The 5,800-nt window shown below is 37.3% G+C and overlaps 1 pseudogene; it reads right to left on the minus strand.

Annotated features, from left to right (window-relative positions):
* Positions 1-3,549: 3,549 nt before the first annotated feature.
* Positions 3,550-5,489, minus strand: LOC143626173 (alcohol acyltransferase 9 pseudogene; annotated as a pseudogene).
* Positions 5,490-5,800: the final 311 nt, after the last annotated feature.

Genomic DNA, 5,800 nt, shown 5'->3' on the forward strand with positions numbered 1-5,800 from the left:
CTGAAAGTTGATTCAATCCAAAATGGAATCGCTCTAATAATATATGTCGTCAGTTATGATTTTATGTTGGGATTTGAGCTTAATTATTACCTATTTGTGTTTGATTGGAATGAATTTTTTTTGTTTACAGCGAACTCGACCTCCACGATTTTACTCCTCAGAATATATGCATGCATGAAGATGGAAATCAATGGCCAATAAAGTCTTTAAAGAAAATGGTGAGAACATAACACATATAACACATATTTATAACCTCATTCTGGTGTTTTATTCACATCTGACTTTTGATTAGGTACATCTCTTTGAACATTTCCTCATCCAGGCACACCACAGGAATAAATGAATTGGCCGTTGAAGAGGTTATTGAAGAGAATGTGGTGGTTACGGTTGTTGGTTATGATGGTGTTGCACTGCTCACCATGCTGGACAAATATACAGTGTTGATGCGTGACGCGGAAAAAGGAAGTAGAAGGAAACAAAAACGGGCTGAAGGATTGTTAAAATATATTAGTAATCTCGACTAGTTATTTAAGTTTAAGTTTATTATCATGTATTATTTTAGTGTAGGGGTTAAGTGTGTCAAATATGACTGAATTCTGTATAAAAGTTATAAAGACGTTGATTCATATTGTGTATAAAGGTTATAAAGAAACAATACTTGTGTTGATCTATTGTATTATCATGTCGTATTCAATTAATAGTATATAGATGTTCTTCCGTATATTCTTCAAGATTATCTATATTTTGTTGATCGAGTCTCTATATTTGTTGATCGAGTCCATCATGGATGATGAGACCAGGACCGAAATACAATGTAACATATGACTTCTGATGTGTATGAGAAAAACAATATAGGACCCATCCACCTAATGAGCGCATTATGGGTTTTTCTAGCTACAAATCCAAGGGAAGATCTTGAAAGTCTCTAGGATCAAGATTAGGGAGTGATAGTCCAGATCTATAGAGAGAAAGCGAAGTCGACCCTTCTGATGGTCCGGATCAAGATTAGGGGGTGATAACAGATCCAAAGAAAGAAAGTGAAATCGAACTTTATTTACCTCCTAAAATTCTTGTAAAATTCTAGTGAATCTTGATAATCCAGATCACCCTATTGAATGATCTCAACTTAATGTTCTTTCTTTTCTGCTGTCATCTTATTATTATTTTCTTTTTGCCGATCTTGCTTTGTGTCTCTTTAATTCGGGACCTAGATTGCGCCAGCATATTACTAATCCTCCACGTGTACACACTACAATTTCTTGTTTTCTGTAAGGCCCGGTTTTGTTAATTAGTCTTTCGTATTTGTAATTAGTTCGTTTACGTTTCTAGTTTGTTTACGTTTGTATGTTTGGGTCCAAGGCTTTATGTAATTGGAGTCATTGGGCCTTTATCTATGAAAGAGGTGTATGACAATACACACAAGCATACACCAAAGCAACCCTTGCAAAAACAATTGTTCATACACTCAAAGTCTATCTCTCTCTCCCACCCCTCTAACTTTCGGCCTCCCCATATACACCACAAGATCTGAGATCTCGGTCTTTGCTAGTTGTATCCGACTAGTAGAGAAGTTGATCCAAGACGACTAGTACTTAGTTTGTTGTGTTGTTTGATCCGGTCACTGGACCTACATTTTCCTTAGCCTTCTGAAACTCCAAATTCAATGCTACATTTTCATCTTCATTAACCCATTCAATTCAAGGAGTGTTTGACTGTCTGTATCTTATACGTGTTGTAACAAGTTGTCTTTACGGTGAAATTATATTTTTCATACGCCAACTGACATTAAACTGAGTTGGAGTCAAATGAAGCCTCTTAACTTGGAAACTAAAGCTGTAACAGGTGAACTCAGTTAGTTTGGAAAGTAGTTATTATACTGGCCACTATTAGGAGGAATTACAAGCAACCATTCATTGGAATTTGATGGTGTCGGTCTTGGGCAACGAAGAGTCACATTTACTTGCGTGAATTGGTGTTGATGGCCTTCCATCTTTGTTGCCTTCTTTACCTGCCATACTTTCTTTTAGCCTTACGTTCTTGAAAAAAAAATTCTTTCCTATCTTCCAGTACTTGCTTTAATCTTTCATTTTTTTTCTTGAACGTCCCATGCAGGTTTTGTTTGCCACACAAGTCTTGATTATTTCTTGCCACACGTGTTTTGTTTACTTTCTTGCCACACATGTCTTGCTTACTTTCTTGTCACATAGATCTTGATTCTTTCTTGCCACATAGGTCTTGATAGTGTCACACGCGTCTTGGTAACGTCACACAAATCATATCACCAAATAAAGGTTGCACTGACGAATACACATAAATCCGTGTTTATGACTACCGATGAGCACTTCAGATTTTCATTGACATTTAGATATTTAAAAATTAAAACTTTGTATGAAACTAAGCCGAACTGAGCTGCTCAAACTGAAAGAGTTCAATCATAAACATTCCACTTGATTCTATTAAATTGAACCCAACCAAACCGAGTGACACGGTTTTGAAACGTACTGAGTTCGAGCAACTCTACGTAGGGTTTATGAACCGCTAGCAGATACGAGCACTTATCTGGTTAAGATATTAATTATCTAATGTCTGGTTGATATCTATTTGATGTTCATGTAATTGTTTTTGCAAATTTTAGTGGCATTTGCTTTTAATTTTAATTGGACTTCTTTCCAACCTATAAGTGTAAAGTAGAGGTGTACAAAACCAGTTTTAAATCCAAACCGAACTGGTTTGGTCGATAGCTGGTCAAAAGCGGTTTGACTCAAACCTGTTCGGTTTATAAACCGGTTTAGACGCAAGGCCTGGTCACGTCGGTTCAACCGGTTTTCCTCTAACCGATTCGGTTTTAAAATCGGTTCGGTAGATCTTGAAGGGAACCGGTCGTGAAACTGGCAGTTTGGGAACCGGTTTGGGTGAAACCGGTTTTGAACTCAAACCGGTTCGGTTCGGTTTTGCCTTAAACCGGTCCCAAACCGGTTGTTTTTAACACCTTTTGTGTAAAGTATGAAAGAAAAGGAAAGCCTAAGCCCAACTGATATTGGGCCAAGTTTGAACTTTTAATCATTCCGAATACACTTATACACTATCATACATGTGTCAAGCCCATACCCAAAATTTAACACTCTATACGTAGCACAAGCCACAAGGGATTCATCTAGAATCCTTTTTCCATCAGCCCATAATTCAATAATCAAGTTGATAAAATTATAAATGTTTTGGCATTGCATTATAATATTATATAGAATATAACAATGTAGCAAATTAACGGATTTATACATTTTGGTAAACATGAAATGGTTTGAAAATCGAGTTAACGGTCCAGAGCATGGTTTGAAACTTGAAACTATTCGTGTACCTTTGTTATTAATATTTTTTTTTTATTTGTAGGATATACAGCTCTACGTATGTATAAATATATATTCAAAAGACATCTTTATCAAGTTTTAAAAAATATTATAATATAAAGATATTTAAGAAAAACTCAAAAGATGATTTAAATCGCACCAGCAAGTTTGACCTTTATGATTCATTCAGCTAACCTGGCGGGTTGGTTTTCCTTTTTCAAAGTTATATTTATCGATTCGTTTAAAATTTTTTTGTCAAAAATGTTGATCCTAAACATGAAAATCCATCATAATTAGTGGCTAGAAATTCTTTTGAAAGGTTGATTTGTCCATTAGAAACGTGCCAAATTGTATTCATAATTGATGATATTATTATGTTCATAATTCAAAGTTACTATACCCATGAAACCAGCCACAAAATATTGCTAACATGTTTGCTTAGTGGTCGACACTTTTACATTCTTATTTGTTGTCATCACCTCCACGTGTCCAATATTCACGTGACAAATTTCATATTTTCATCACAAACTTTTTAAATATATTTGACTCGGAAAACCAAGTTGACTTTACTTGAATCAAGCAGTAACAGAATAACAAAAAGTCAACGATTTATTCTACTGTTCTGATCAGATGCTCGTATCTGCCAACAGCTACCGACGGCACTGCCAACATTGATTTAATCCAACGGCTGTGATCTTGTACTGGCAGCAGGATGCAGTACTTATCTATACATACTGGTGACACCTGAACTGGTATCCCTAAACCAAAGTCAACGTTTTCCAAGCCTACCTTTGACCATTCAGACAAAATGAGTACACCCACTGAGTCAGGTACTTGACTCGCCCGAGTTAAACTCACTGAGTCAACTACTTCTCGTACGAACCTGTCATCCACTCGGTTCTTCGCTTCTTTTATTAATTCCGTTGCGTAGCCTAGACCGTTTTCGGTCAGTTGTTGGGCGGTGGTCAAAGCGCAACCTAGTACGATAGCGTTCCCATGGTACCCGGTTGGTAGACTTGGTTTGACTCGGTTGCGGATATTAATGCTGAATAATAGTTTAAGTATTTGTTGTGGTGGGAAGTCCAATGCCCGGGCCCAGGCTTTCCAAATGTGGGCTGACACGACCTCGAATGACGTGAGGGACGATACACTGAGTCGACTCGTTGACGCGACACAATTTTTCAACTCGTTTATCGTCCATTCGTGAAATGTGGTTGAGGTGGGAGTGAGTTGACCCCGGTTGAACCGAGTCATGAAGTTGCAAAGGTCATCGACTCGGTTGAACTCGGGGTGGTTACTCATTTGTAGTGTATACGGCTTCGGATCAAATAAATGTCTTTCCCATACCGGGTTGGGCTTAGAAACTCGCTGGCCCGCGGCTAACTTGGCAAAATAATTTAGAAACTCGACACTTCCAATGCCATCACATATACAATGGCTAATTCCTACCCCTACCGCTACCGCCTCGTCATTAAGCCACGTCAGCTGGATAACAACCAGTGGGGCCCCTTTGAGTACATCAGTCACTTCAACTGCCAAAAGATTCCGCCACTCCTCCACTTGTTGTGGGGCCCGCTCGAAGTCAGAGACCGAATACTCACCCGTTGACTCAACAAACACTGCCCCTTGTCCGAGACAAACTACCTCGAGACAAGAGCCATCTGCTCGAGCCCTGACTCTCCCTGCTAAAGGATAAAAAGGGCCCAGGGCTCGAGACATGGCATCCTTGACACGTGACACAACGGCACTCCTGTGTGACGCAGTACTGCGGCAAACAGGACGGTAGATTAATAGATATTCAATGGTGAAACGTAAAAAAAGCTGGGAATCGATAGCGGAAAGCTTAAGAACATGAGAAGGGGTTGGGTTTGAAGGAGTGATGATGACTACTTCTTGTACTTTAACATTAGAGGTTGTCATTTTGGTCATGGTTTGTTTGTGAAACTGAATGTGGAATCAATGCTTTATAGACTTGTATGTATACGTGTATGTTGGTATTAATGTAGATATGTTGAAGGTAGTTGGTAATTGGTATAGTTTATATATGTAGGATAGAGTGGGGATAGTTTTAAAAAGCGTATCAACTGCTAAAGATTTGATAAAGATTCTCTGGAGGATGCTTTTGAGGAAAATAATAAGAATACATATTTGGATCACTTTATAAATATAAATAATTATATGTAAAAGGTTTTATATATACTGGTATAAAATAGATAATAGTTAGTTTAAAAAGTCCATAGCCCGTTTGGTGTTTTGTAGAATTGTAGGCTCATAAAACACAATCATATATGGATGGATTTCGCATACTATGTTTGTTTTGTTTTTATATATTTTATTTTCTTTTTATACCATTGAGGCATTGATTGAATATATGATATGGTTAAAATATGATGAGTTAATTATAAAATTAAAATTATTAGCGTCTTAACAAAATAAACTTGGGATTTTAAATTTTG

The sequence above is a fragment of the Bidens hawaiensis genome, unplaced genomic scaffold, assembly GCF_021521415.1.
Source record: "Bidens hawaiensis isolate Kalapana, Puna unplaced genomic scaffold, B.hawaiensis_p1.1 tig00000458_1, whole genome shotgun sequence".
Classification (NCBI taxonomy): domain Eukaryota; kingdom Viridiplantae; phylum Streptophyta; class Magnoliopsida; order Asterales; family Asteraceae; genus Bidens; species Bidens hawaiensis.